This window comes from Anomaloglossus baeobatrachus, chromosome 1, assembly GCF_048569485.1.
Source record: "Anomaloglossus baeobatrachus isolate aAnoBae1 chromosome 1, aAnoBae1.hap1, whole genome shotgun sequence".
NCBI classification, from domain to species: domain Eukaryota; kingdom Metazoa; phylum Chordata; class Amphibia; order Anura; family Aromobatidae; genus Anomaloglossus; species Anomaloglossus baeobatrachus.
In genome coordinates this window covers 937,658,953-937,674,035 of record NC_134353.1, presented here as the reverse complement: position 1 = coordinate 937,674,035, position 15,083 = coordinate 937,658,953, and the positions used below count along the sequence as shown (strand labels likewise).

At 51.9% G+C, this 15,083-nt stretch overlaps 1 protein-coding gene across 4 annotated transcripts in view; it reads right to left on the bottom strand.

Moving 5' to 3' along the window:
- RAI14 (retinoic acid induced 14) overlaps positions 1–14,860 on the bottom strand; it is a 140,347-nt gene extending 125,487 nt beyond the window's left edge. For all 4 annotated transcript variants that reach the window (XM_075328363.1, XM_075328379.1, XM_075328371.1 and 1 more), the window contains exon 1: positions 14,695–14,860. The gene's annotated coding sequence lies outside the window, so the exon portion shown is untranslated. The remainder of the gene's footprint in view (positions 1–14,694) is intronic.
- Positions 14,861–15,083: the final 223 nt, after the last annotated feature.

Genomic DNA, 15,083 nt, shown 5'->3' with positions numbered 1-15,083 from the left:
CCAAAACACACGCACACACACACACACACACACACACACACACACACACACACAGCCACAACACACCACACACACACACTGGGAACCACAAACACTGCCCTACACAGACACCCACAAACACAGACAACGCCGCACACACACACACACACACACAAACAAACACCGCAGCATACACAAATATACGCACATACATTGCACAAAACATACCTCCCCCCAAAACACACGCACCCCACACACACAACGCTACAGACACACAGCGCTCTACAAACAACGCAACACACATACAACACCGCTCTCACCCCCCGTCACACCCAGACAACACCCAGAACATGTACAGCGCCCTACACAAACACTTGGTAACTACACACAACAACATATATATTATATATATATATATATATATATATATATATATCACAAAAATCATACATTAACTACACAATACGTAAATTCTAGAATACCCGATGCATAGAATCGGGCCACCTTCTAGTATATATATATATATAATTGCCTTATTCTGTGTGTCTGTCTTGCTCCAAAATTGTGTCACCGTGGCAGTGTCCTTACAGTGACAACTGTCGGATTGGCCGCTGGGCTCGGCCTGCCCCAATGCCCCCCCCCCCCCGGATTGGCCGCTCGCCTCGGCCCGGCCCCGCCCCCCGCATGGATTAGCCGCTCGCCCTGGCCCCCCCGCACGCATCGCCCGCCCCAGCGTACACCGGCTCCCAGTACACATGTGCATGGAGCCGGCATACGCTGACGCCTCGCCCGCTCGCGCCACACGTTGGCACACTCGGCCCCGCCCCCGGCAGACATAACCTTGCGATGCTGGGATCGTGACGGAGCCGGTGTACGCTGGTAACCATGATACACATCGCGTAACTATAAGAAGCGCTTCCCTTAGTTACCCGATGTGTATCATGGTTACCAGCGTACACCGGCTCCCGGTACACATGTGCAGGGAGCCAGCATACGCTGATGCCTCGCCCGCTCAGCCCCGCCCCCGGCACACGTTGCCACGCTCGGACCCGCCCTCGGCGGCCCCAGCATGGGGGGATGGAGCACGATGGGGGGTGCGCAGCATGGGAGATGGAGCACGATGGGGGGGGATGGAGCACGATGGGGGGGGATGGAGCACGATGGGGGGGGATGGAGCACGATGGGGGGTGCACACCTCCCCCCAAAACACACACACACACACACACACACGCACCGCACAACACACCACACACTGGGAACCACAAACACCGCCCTACACAGACACCCACACACAGACAACGCCGCACACACAAACACCGCGGCATACATAAATATACGCACATACCGCGCAACACACTGCACAAAACATACCTCCCCCCAAAACAAACACACGCACTCCACACCCACACAAACCGCGCAACACACACAAAAGGCTGCAGACACACAGCGCTCAACAAACAACGCAACACACAAACAACACCCAGAACATTTACAGCGCCCTACACAAAACACTGGCAACTACATACATACACACACACACAAACACAGTATGGCCGCAAGCACCACACAGTCAGTATAAACCTATCTGCGGTGGCGATATATCAGTATGCAGATGATATATCAGCAAGGAATCCAGGTTCTAGAGTGTAAAACTGCAACACTAACAAAAGTATTCGGTTTGCACAGAATACAAGAACGTCGCCATCCACCAACAGCAAACATGATACCATCTGTAGCCCTGATGTGTCGCTACAATGTATCAGTGCGGTTATAGTGCATCACTAATGGAATTTGGGCACTTTAGTTATAATGTTGCAGTTTTTCCCTAAAGTGTATAGGTTGCAAGAAGGTTTCCATTCACTGACAGCAAGCAGAATCCTAGCAAATGGTGCTAAAGAGACGCCCGAGTATATTAGAAAGTTGTAGGACTTTCCGTAACGCATAAATTAGGAAAACCCCAATAAATTAGGAAAAAAAGGGAGGCTTTAATAAGGGAAACCCGGCTCCATCGTGCGGCGGCTGCTCACGCTACACTCAGTTATTGTACAAATTAGGAGCGAGCTGTCTGCTTTATACGGTTCCAGGAAAACGAGGGAGAAGCGGGACCGGCCCCGCGGCCACCACAGGAACCACGGAGAAGTGAGTCATCTCCTCGAAGAGAAGTGTGACACGCCAAACCCAATCCACAGCAAATGACACCAATCATCCGGACAGGAAAACGCCAAAAGAGCAATCGCTCAGCAGATGCGGTGACTGCCTCCAGAAGCTCACTCCTACCATTCCCTGCACTAGTAACATGTAATAAGTGCGGTACTCCATTTGTGCACCTCCGTGATCATTTTTTTCTTTTCGTTCCTTAGATTCCCCCTTAGTTCTGAGTTTCATAGACGTACATTAAAAAAAAGTAATCCGTCACCTTGAGGAAATACGGTATCCTGCAAAATATTTTGCAGGATTCCGTTTTTTCCCCATAGACTTTTATTAAGGATGATTTGCAAATGATGGCCCTGCGTTGCATCCGCCACGCAACGGCTCAGTTGTGGAATGACTGACCATTGGGCGGTATTATGGCTAGGTTCACATTTCCGTTAAAATGTATCAGTCACAATCCGCGGCTATGGTAAACAACGCAATCTGTTTAGCGGATTCTGTTGGGTCCCATAGACTTGTATTAGAGGCTGATTGCGACTGGTGACCTTGTGTTGCATCCGCTGCGCCGCAGTCAGTCGTTTTTTGACTGACCGCCGGGCGGGAGCAACGCAGAATGTAACGTTTTTCTGGCCATCAAAATTAACGCGCCGCGGAAGAATCCGTCAAGCTTGTAATGGATGTCTATGGTGCTGGATTCCGCTGTAACTCGTCACACGACGGAATCCAGCGCTGGATTCCGTCATGCTCTACTGAGCATGCCCAGCATGTTTGGCACACCCATTGGGCTGTCCCAAACACAAACTGATCTGTCAAAAAACAGATGCACAATGGATGTAACGGATGCGATGGATCAGTTTTTTCACTGGATTCCTGTGAACAGAATCCTGTGAAATAACACATCCGTTCCGTCAGTTGACATCTAAAAAACTACGAATCCGTCACTGCGTCGCAACGACGGACCTGACGGATTTAACAACGGAAGTGTGAATGTAGCCTAATACATTCCCTATCAATTCCAAAAGGGGTAATGAAGTGCATATATTTGGGGCTGGAAAAGTTTCTTTTTTACAGTCTCGACATTTTCTTTAGCCTTCAATTTCGATGTGGACATAAATCAGCTGAAAATAGCAGAGAAACAAATACAAGATAGCAGATTGACCAAGTCCCCCACCAGAGAGAACTCACTGATGGAGAATCTGTTAACTCATTCTGCAACCATCAATAGACAGGAGGCTATAGAAGACAAACCACTAATAATTTTTAATGAATCCCAATTGCAAAAATGATTTATTTAATGCAATTTTTTTTTTTTTTTTTAAACTTAGTGATCTCTCGTTCATCAGCTTATCCGTCAGCAGAATCGATGACCGGTCCGGGAACAACAATATTTTTTTCCCCCTTTTTGCAGAAGCTGGATTGTATATATTAGGAGCAGATTATAATAATGGCTATATACTCCGGTAGTTTACAGAGCGCACCGGGAGCTGCCCCTCCTGTATAAACCAGGTTCTCTCTAATTGCTTTTGAACAAGAGTCTGGGCAAATTATCTAATTACCTCTAATCCGGGGATTTGACTCACGTCCTGTGCATTGTCAGATTCACAAAATTTCGGCTTAAATCTCTGGTAGGGCGTTGCCGTCTCGGCCCGCTGTCTGGAGACTCACACTTAAAATTGCTTTAAAAAGGGTATTTAACTCTAAATTCATGGTACATGCCATAATGCCTGGTATGAGGGAGCCTTTCTTCTCCAAGTATCCTATGGACAACCCCCTTTGTCAGCCAGGATTAGTAAAAAACATCACTTTTCAAAACAGTGCCCCCGCCTGTTCACAGGTAATGTGTGGTATTACACCAGGTAAATTCAGTTCTATTCTAAACCTAGGAGTAGTCCTGTTTTTGAAAGCAATCATGTTTCTATAATCCCAGACAACCCCTTTAACCAGACAGTAAAATTATGTACAGAAGTGATTACAGGAAGTTCTAGCTGCTATACTATGGACTGCTGCCAACTTTTGCACAGTCATTTATCAGACTCTCAGATACAAATAGTTTCTATAGAATCAGACAGGTGATATGGCAGTGACATTAGCCATCATGTGCTACGTACATCACCAGATTACCAATTTTCTCTTGGAAGTTTTATAAGTCAGCTTCCATAAAGCCGGAGAACCCTTGTAAACTCTGCCGGTAAAGGGTTAGGTGAATGGGAAGAATTAAAGCCTTTTGGAGGCCATAGTTACGCCCCCCTTCTGCTTCAGTCATGGGTTCTGTTTGGTACAGTACAAACGGGTTCAGACTTGTCCCTGACATTAAAGTTCGGCAATCGTGACCGGACCCCCTACAAAAACACGATTGGGCATATAGAATTAGCCCGAACCCAACCTAAGGTTAAAAATAACAATACACAGTAGACGATACCCAGCTGAACCGCACAACCATCTGACGTAAATAGGAAGGGGGGGGGGGGGGAGGAAAGGAGGTGCGGAAAAGGGACGGGTCATGGTCGAACAGGAACGGGTCATGGTCGAACAGGAGGTGCGGAAGAGGTACGGGTCATGGTCGAACAGGAGGTGCGGAAAAAGGGATGGGTGCAGGTCAAAGAGCAGGTGCGGAAAAGCGACTGGTGAAGGTCAAAGAGGAGGTGCGGAAACGGGACGGGTGAAGGTCAAAGAGGAGGTGCGGAAAAGCGACGGGTGAAGGTCAAAGAGGAGGTGCGGAAGAGGGACAGGTCATGGTCGAAAAGGAGGTGCAGAAAAGTGACGGGTCATGGTCAAAAAGGAGGTGCGGAAAAGGGACGGGTGCAGGTCAAAGAGGAGGTGCGGAAAAGCGACTGGTGAAGGTCAAAGAGGAGGTGCAGAAACGGGACGGGTGAAGGTCAAAGAGGAGGTGCGGAAAAGCGACGGGTGAAGGTCAAAGAGGAGGTGCGGAAACGGGACGGGTGAAGGTCAAAGAGGAGGTGCGGAAAAGCGACGGGTGAAGGTCAAAGAGGAGGTGCGGAAACGGGACGGGTGAAGGTCAAAGAGGAGGTGCGGAAAAGCGACGGGTGAAGGTCAAAGAGGAGGTGCGGAAACGGGACGGGTGAAGGTCAAAAAGAAAAAAGTTTGCACGTCTCCAAATGTTTGGACTTATCCCTTAGGATGGGTAAGGATTAAAAATGGAGGTTTGGAAAAAGGATGAGTTAAAGATAAGGGTTGGAAAAGATATGGGTGAGAATTAAAGTGGAGGTTTGGAAAAAGGACGGGTAAGAAAAAAACCCAAAAAAGATTAGGTTTGGATAAGAAGTGGAATAGGTTTAAAGTAGAAGTTTGGAAAAGGGATGGCTAAGGTTTGGGGGTCAGGTACTCCGAAAATCTACAGTGGTGTGTGCCATTGGAGACCTCCCCCTCAGAGTCTCCCACATTTTGTGTCCAGTTTGAGGGCGGTTGATAATCTCCAGCTGCCAGATGGCATTATAAAGCCGGGGTATAATAGCACAGCAGGCGGGCAAGAGGTCGGATAATCCAAATTTATTTTAATGAGGTCACAATGAATTGCCAAATCCATTCTCCCCACTGGTTTTATTCCACAACCTCCTCCCCGTGGCTGATGTCACGTCTTTAATATGTAATTGTAATTCCTCCTTATTAATTACAAGCTTCCCATGAAAAGAGCGATTAACCAGAAGCCAAAATATCCAGACATCGGCACAATTAGAGGGGTTTTCCAGTTTTTTTTTTATGTAAATAAAGCTTAGTGGGGCATTGCCATCTCAGAAATGTGGATGAGCCGTAATGTCTGATATCCAGGGCTCGATCTATATCCACAGTGGGGCTCACCTCACGCCATAGTGAATGGCAGCCTCGTATGTGCGGCTCTGTCCATTCACTTCTATAGGAAGGTCTAGGGGCGCTCTTGTGTTCTTCAAGTTGGCAAGCAATATGTAGTCATGAGAGATGGGAGCCGGGCCCGGATGATGGAGGTGCTAGTATACAGGCTGTGGAAGGGGAGATTGTAATTCTCTATGACGCAGGAGTGATGACAAAAAGGAGGAACTACGGGTTTATGGCCATGTCCTAAAGCCTCTTCATGAGAAGAAATATGGCCATAAAAGTGAATAGAGAATGCAGGGACTGCAGCCACGGGTCACAGTATCACAAGCCAACAACTGGGCAAAACACTTTCTAATGTTCAGGAGAGGTCTCCATACACAATCACCACATCATAAATGTCACATCATGTCGTCATATCTGGATTTCTTCAGTCTGGAGCATGAGCTTTGTGCAGAAATCCCAGCACTTCCATCCTTGGCTTCCATCGCTGAGGTCAATATTGACCTCACAGCCATGGGCAGACCAGGCCCGAGGCGCCCAAAAAGCCATGGGCAGACCAGGCCCGAGGCGCCCAAAAAGCCATGGGCAGACCAGGCCCGAGGCGCCCAAAAAGCCATGGGCAGACCAGGCCCGAGGCGCCCAAAAAGCCATGGGCAGACCAGGCCCGAGGCGCCCAAAAAGCCATGGGCAGACCAGGCCCGAGGCGCCCAAAAAGCCATGGGAGCACATCTAGGTCACTCACAGCAGCACCAGCAACACATGGCCTTGGGACCGTGTTTAAAAATGGCTCTTGGAACACTGGAGAAATGGCCATATACTGGTTCCTCCACCAAATCAATGTAAGGGGTTAGTGAACCAGGAACGAACACTAAAGAAATCTATCGTACATTATGCCACCCCTCACACCATAATCCCGGGAGCAGAATAAGAGCAGTGTCCTCTCTCGAAGGCCTCTCATGGAGTTACCCACGTGGCCTCCAAACCAACTTCCAGCCATCATTGTGTACAAGACAAAAGGACAGAGCCACATTCCAGCCTCCATTGCCGTCTTGCACTGCACAATGATGGTTTCTGAAAGCGCAGGCGAGAAATGTCATCATTTGCATGTCAGTAATGTCTCCATCCCGCGATTTCCATAAGCTCAAGACTTTCCCTCATTGCCGTTGCATTTTCATTGAGATTTTCATGGTATCACATCGTACACGTCACGCCCCGTAATGACAGAATACATGTTACATACATTACTGGTCACATTGAGTCGCCTCATCTTATATAGTCAGTTTCAGCCCATGTGATCACCTCATGTCCCCTATAACGGGGATCAGGCTGCCACCTTCCACTATGTAGAGAGCTGTTCACATGCTACATACTAAAAGTAGATGAACGGGGGCCAAGATAAATCCGCGCACACACATTTTCAGATGAACGGGGACTGAAATAAATCCGCGCACACACATTTTCATTGAATGGGGCCAAGATAAATCCGCGCACATTTGCAGATGAACAGTGGCCGAGATAAATCCTCACACCCATTTTTTATGAACGGTGGGCGAGTTAAATCCTCACACCCATTTTTTATGAACGGGGGCCGAGATAAATCCTCACACCCATTTTTTTATGAACAGTGGCCGAGATAAAGCCTCACACCCATTTTTTTATGAACGGTGGCCGAGATAAAGCCTCACACCCATTTTTTTTATGAACGGGGGCCGAGATAAAATGGGTGTGAGGCTTTATCTCGGCCCCCGTTCATAAAAAATGGGTGTGATGATTTATATGAACGGGGGCCGAGATAAATCCGTGCACACATCTTTTAACGAACGGGTCCGAGAAATCCGCACGCGCATTTTCAGATGAACGGGGCCGAAATAAATCCGCACGCACAAATTTTCAGATGAACGGGGCCGAAATAAATCCGCACGCACACATTTTCAGATGAACGGGGCCGAAATAAATCCGCACGCACACATTTTCAGATGAACGGGGCCGAAATAAATCCGCACGCACACATTTTCAGATGAACGGGGCCGAAATAAATCCACACGCACACATTTTCAGATGAACGGGGCCGAAATAAATCCGCACGCACACATTTTCAGATGAACGGGGCCGAAATAAATCCACACGCACACATTTTCAGATGAACGGGGCCGAAATAAATCCGCACGCACACATTTTCAGATGAACGGGGCCAAAATAAATCCGCACGCACACATTTTCAGATGAACGGGGCCGAAATAAATCCGCACGCACACATTTTCAGATGAACGGGGCCGAAATAAATCCGCACGCACACATTTTCAGATGAACGGGGCCGAAATAAATCCGCATGCACACATTTTCAGATGAACGGGGCTGAAATAAATCCGCACGCACACATTTTCAGATGAACGGGGCCGAGCAATCCGTGCACTCAGAGTTTCACTTTTTTAGTGACCCAAAAAAAAAAAGTCACCTGAGCAAATGTCTACACGCCCGTCGCCCTGACCCCTAGGGTTTGTGCAGAGGGTCAGGCTACAGCTGCTGTTGTACCTCCGGTTTCACACATTACTATGGATTAGTACAAACCTCACACCTACGTGCACAGCCAAAAAATGTCACCCCAGCCTGGCAAAACCAACAAAAAGTAACACACAGGGAAGACGACAAAGCACCGGCCAGGTCTTTGATCTCACATGTAATGCTTCATCCGCCCTGCGGGGGCGCTGCTGGGAAACTCCACACTCGCTGCCTTCTATGACAGTGTTCAGAGGGGCCCAATCCAAGAGTGTAGACTACAGGGGCCAATATAGGCGATGAGCTTACCCTCCACAGCCCCCCATTCATTCAATGAGCGCCATGCAATTCCCCATATCTCCTGTAGTGGCCGCTGTAGGGGAAATGTACAGCTGGACCTGCAGCGATCAACAAAAAAGGGGGGTCCGGATGTTCTTCTATAAGGACTCAATCCCTACAGACATGTTGGTTGCAGGACCCCCATAATAACATATAATGGACTCAAAATGATAAAACAAAACCAAAAGCTTCAGATTAACCGAAATCATTACTCATCTCTCCAATGGATGTTACTGCCGGTACCCCAATACTAGATCAGGGTCTGTGCTGCCCCCCACCAGGTACCAGTAGCCCATAGAGTCTGAATGAATCCAGGGACAAGTGCCCATAGGGAGGGCGACCACCACCAGATATAACAGCTGTGCCACTTTTACCATAATTATAAAGAAAGATATAGCACCAACATATACCACAGCACAAGGGAAAGGCAAGAGGTTCTGCAGCAGCTATGGGGCATTCTTCCATGCATTGATACATATGGCAGTGTGTGCCCAGTGACAGCTTCCCCTGGCATGGTGCCCCTGAGTCATATGGTGCCTGCAGCTCTCCGGCACAGGGGGTATGAGCGTATACAGACCCCTGCAGAAGTGCACACACCCCCTCTCCTCCTGGGCTCCCTTATACTCCTCCAGCTGCTGCTGGAAGTGGTGTGCTCCTAGGCACTTGGCTGAGTGTGCATAGACCCCCGGATAAGTGTGCATGCGCCCTCTCTCCTGACACATGGGCTGAGTGTGCATAGACCCCCGGATAAGTGTGCATGCGCCCTCTCTCCTGACACATGGGCTGAGTGTGCATAGACCCCCGGATAAGTGTGCATGCGCCCTCTCTCCTGACACATGGGCTGAGTGTGCATAGACCCCCGGATAAGTGTGCATGCGCCCTCTCTCCTGACACATGGGCTGAGTGTGCATAGACCCCCGGATAAGTGTGCATGCGCCCTCTCTCCTGACACATGGGCTGAGTGTGCATAGACCCCCGGATAAGTGTGCATGCGCCCTCTCTCCTGACACATGGGCTGAGTGTGCATAGACCCCCGGATAAGTGTGCATGCGCCCTCTCTCCTGACACATGGGCTGAGTGTGCATAGACCCCCGGATAAGTGTGCATGCGCCCTCTCTCCTGACACATGGGCTGAGTGTGCATAGACCCCCGGATAAGTGTGCATGCGCCCTCTCTCCTGACACATGGGCTGAGTGTGCATAGACCCCCGGATAAGTGTGCATGCGCCCTCTCTCCTGACACATGGGCTGAGTGTGCATAGACCCCCGGATAAGTGTGCATGCGCCCTCTCTCCTGACACATGGGCTGAGTGTGCATAGACCCCCGGATAAGTGTGCATGCGCCCTCTCTCCTGACACATGGGCTGAGTGTGCATAGACCCCCGGATAAGTGTGCATGCGCCCTCTCTCCTGACACATGGGCTGAGTGTGCATAGACCCCCGGATAAGTGTGCATGCGCCCTCTCTCCTGACACATGGGCTGAGTGTGCATAGACCCCCGGATAAGTGTGCATGCGCCCTCTCTCCTGACACATGGGCTGAGTGTGCATAGACCCCCGGATAAGTGTGCATGCGCCCTCTCTCCTGACACATGGGCTGAGTGTGCATAGACCCCCGGATAAGTGTGCATGCGCCCTCTCTCCTGACACATGGGCTGAGTGTGCATAGACCCCCGGATAAGTGTGCATGCGCCCTCTCTCCTGACACATGGGCTGAGTGTGCATAGACCCCCGGATAAGTGTGCATGCGCCCTCTCTCCTGACACATGGGCTGAGTGTGCATAGACCCCCGGATAAGTGTGCATGCGCCCTCTCTCCTGACACATGGGCTGAGTGTGCATAGACCCCCGGATAAGTGTGCATGCGCCCTCTCTCCTGACACATGGGCTGAGTGTGCATAGACCCCCGGATAAGTGTGCATGCGCCCTCTCTCCTGACACATGGGCTGAGTGTGCATAGACCCCCGGATAAGTGTGCATGCGCCCTCTCTCCTGACACATGGGCTGAGTGTGCATAGACCCCCGGATAAGTGTGCATGCACCCTCTCTCCTGACACATGGGCTGAGTGTGCATAGACCCCCGGATAAGTGTGCATGCACCCTCTCTCCTGACACATGGGCTGAGTGTGCATAGACCCCCGGATAAGTGTGCATGCACCCTCTCTCCTGACACATGGGCTGAGTGTGCATAGACCCCCGGATAAGTGTGCATGCACCCTCTCTCCTGACACATGGGCTGAGTGTGCATAGACCCCCGGATAAGTGTGCATGCACCCTCTCTCCTGACACATGGGCTGAGTGTGCATAGACCCCCGGATAAGTGTGCATGCACCCTCTCTCCTGACACATGGGCTGAGTGTGCATAGACCCCCGGATAAGTGTGCATGCACCCTCTCTCCTGACACATGGGCTGAGTGTGCATAGACCCCCGGATAAGTGTGCATGCACCCTCTCTCCTGACACATGGGCTGAGTGTGCATAGACCCCCGGATAAGTGTGCATGCACCCTCTCTCCTGACACATGGGCTGAGTGTGCATAGACCCCCGGATAAGTGTGCATGCACCCTCTCTCCTGACACATGGGCTGAGTGTGCATAGACCCCCGGATAAGTGTGCATGCACCCTCTCTCCTGACACATGGGCTGAGTGTGCATAGACCCCCGGATAAGTGTGCATGAACCCTCTCTCCTGACACATGGGCTGAGTGTGCATAGACCCCCGGATAAGTGTGCATGCACCCTCTCTCCTGACACATGGGCTGAGTGTGCATAGACCCCCGGATAAGTGTGCATGCACCCTCTCTCCTGACACATGGGCTGAGTGTGCATAGACCCCCGGATAAGTGTGCATGCACCCTCTCTCCTGACACATGGGCTGAGTGTGCATAGACCCCCGGAAAAGTGTGCATGCACCCTCTCTCCTGACACATGGGCTGAGTGTGCATAGACCCCCGGATAAGTGTGCATGCACCCTCTCTCCTGACACATGGGCTGAGTGTGCATAGACCCCCGGATAAGTGTGCATGCACCCTCTCTCCTGACACATGGGCTGAGTGTGCATAGACCCCCGGATAAGTGTGCATGCACCCTCTCTCCTGACACATGGGCTGAGTGTGCATAGACCCCCGGATAAGTGTGCATGCACCCTCTCTCCTGACACATGGGCTGAGTGTGCATAGACCCCCGGATAAGTGTGCATGCACCCTCTCTCCTGACACATGGGCTGAGTGTGCATAGACCCCCGGATAAGTGTGCATGCACCCTCTCTCCTGACACATGGGCTGAGTGTGCATAGACCCCCGGATAAGTGTGCATGCACCCTCTCTCCTGACACATGGGCTGAGTGTGCATAGACCCCCGGATAAGTGTGCATGCACCCTCTCTCCTGACACATGGGCTGAGTGTGCATAGACCCCCGGATAAGTGTGCATGCACCCTCTCTCCTGACACATGGGCTGAGTGTGCATAGACCCCCGGATAAGTGTGCATGCACCCTCTCTCCTGACACATGGGCTGAGTGTGCATAGACCCCCGGATAAGTGTGCATGCACCCTCTCTCCTGACACATGGGCTGAGTGTGCATAGACCCCCGGATAAGTGTGCATGCACCCTCTCTCCTGACACATGGGCTGAGTGTGCATAGACCCCCGGATAAGTGTGCATGCACCCTCTCTCCTGACACATGGGCTGAGTGTGCATAGACCCCCGGATAAGTGTGCATGCACCCTCTCTCCTGACACATGGGCTGAGTGTGCATAGACCCCCGGATAAGTGTGCATGCACCCTCTCTCCTGACACATGGGCTGAGTGTGCATAGACCCCCGGATAAGTGTGCATGCACCCTCTCTCCTGACACATGGGCTGAGTGTGCATAGACCCCCGGATAAGTGTGCATGCACCCTCTCTCCTGACACATGGGCTGAGTGTGCATAGACCCCCGGATAAGTGTGCATGCACCCTCTCTCCTGACACATGGGCTGAGTGTGCATAGACCCCCGGATAAGTGTGCATGCACCCTCTCTCCTGACACATGGGCTGAGTGTGCATAGACCCCCGGATAAGTGTGCATGCACCCTCTCTCCTGACACATGGGCTGAGTGTGCATAGACCCCCGGATAAGTGTGCATGCACCCTCTCTCCTGACACATGGGCTGAGTGTGCATAGACCCCCGGATAAGTGTGCATGCACCCTCTCTCCTGACACATGGGCTGAGTGTGCATAGACCCCCGGATAAGTGTGCATGCACCCTCTCTCCTGACACACGGGTTGAGTGTGCATAGACCCCTGGATAAGTACATGCACCCTCTCTCCTGACACATGGGCTGAGTGTGCACTAACCCCATTCATCTGGATAAGTATATGCACCCTCTCTCACCTCTCCTCCTGACACAGGGCTGAGTGTGCATAGACCCCAGACCCATGGATAAGTGCATGCACCCTCTCTCCTGGTACATGGAATGAGTGTGCATAGACCCATACACCTGGATAAATACATGCACCCTCGCTCTCCTCCTGGATAAGTACATGCACCCTCTCTCTCCTCCTGGATAAGTGCATGCACCCTCCCTCCTCCTGGATAAGTGCATGCACCCTCGCTCTCCTCCTGGATAAGTACATGCACCCTCTCTCTCCTCCTGGATAAGTACATGCACCCTCTCTCTCCTCCTGGATAAGTGCATGCACCCTCCCTCCTCCTGGATAAGTGCATGCACCCTCGCTCTCCTCCTGGATAAGTACATGCACCCTCGCTCTCCTCCTGGATAAGTACATGCACCCTCGCTCTCCTCCTGGATAAGTACATGCACCCTCTCTCTCCTCCTGGATAAGTGCATGCACCCTCTCTCTCCTCCTGGATAAGTGCATGCACCCTCCCTCCTCCTGGATAAGTACATGCACCCTCGCTCTCCTCCTGGATAAGTGCATGCACCCTCGCTCTCCTCCTGGATAAGTACATGCACCCTCGCTCTCCTCCTGGATAAGTGCATGCACCCTCGCTCTCCTCCTGGATAAGTGCATGCACCCTCGCTCTCCTCCTGGATAAGTGCATGCACCCTCGCTCTCCTCCTGGATAAGTGCATGCACCCTCGCTCTCCTCCTGGATAAGTGCATGCACCCTCGCTCTCCTCCTGGATAAGTGCATGCACCCTCGCTCTCCTCCTGGATAAGTGCATGCACCCTCGCTCTCCTCCTGGATAAGTACATGCACCCTCGCTCTCCTCCTGGATAAGTACATGCACCCTCGCTCTCCTCCTGGATAAGTGCATGCACCCTCCCTCCTCCTGGATAAGTGCATGCACCCTCCCTCCTCCTGGATAAGTGCATGCACCCTCTCTCCTCCTGGATAAGTGCATGCACCCTCTCTCTCCTCCTGGATAAGTGCATGCACCCTCGCTCTCCTCCTGGATAAGTACATGCACCCTCGCTCTCCTCCTGGATAAGTACATGCACCCTCTCTCTCCTCCTGGATAAGTGCATGCACCCTCGCTCTCCTCCTGGATAAGTACATGCACCCTCTCTCTCCTCCTGGATAAGTGCATGCACCCTCTCTCTCCTCCTGGATAAGTGCATGCACCCTCTCTCTCCTCCTGGATAAGTGCATGCACCCTCCCTCCTCCTGGATAAGTACATGCACCCTCGCTCTCCTCCTGGATAAGTGCATGCACCCTCGCTCTCCTCCTGGATAAGTGCATGCACCCTCTCTCTCCTCCTGGATAAGTGCATGCACCCTCCCTCCTCCTGGATAAGTGCATGCACCCTCTCTCTCCTCCTGGATAAGTACATGCACCCTCTCTCTCCTCCTGGATAAGTGCATGCACCCTCTCTCTCCTCCTGGATAAGTGCATGCACCCTCGCTCTCCTCCTGGATAAGTGCATGCACCCTCCCTCCTCCTGGCACAGGGTGAGTGCACAGCCCCCTCTTACCTCTGTCCCGGGCTCCCTCGTACTCCTCAGGCTGCTGCTGGCAGTGGCGTGCTCCCTGGCACATGACAGGAGGGCAGGCTCAGGGTGCCTGCAGCCGCTGCCGCCGATCCCCGCTCGCTGCCGGCCGCATACTCCGCACTTCTGAGCTTTGGACTTTTCTTCTCTTTTGTTTGCAGTTTTGAACCTGCGCGCTCTCTGCCGCCACCCGGTGTCCACTCCGCGGTACTGCAGCAGCGCCAGTGTCACCGGCGATGGGCGTGGCCAGGAGAACAAAGGTGCCTGTCCCCCTGCAGAGCTGCACCGAGGGCTGCTCCACCTGCAGGAGGCACGAGCCCCGCATCACCCCGCACCCTGTGTCCTCTGCTTATACCCTGAGTGCAGCAGTCACT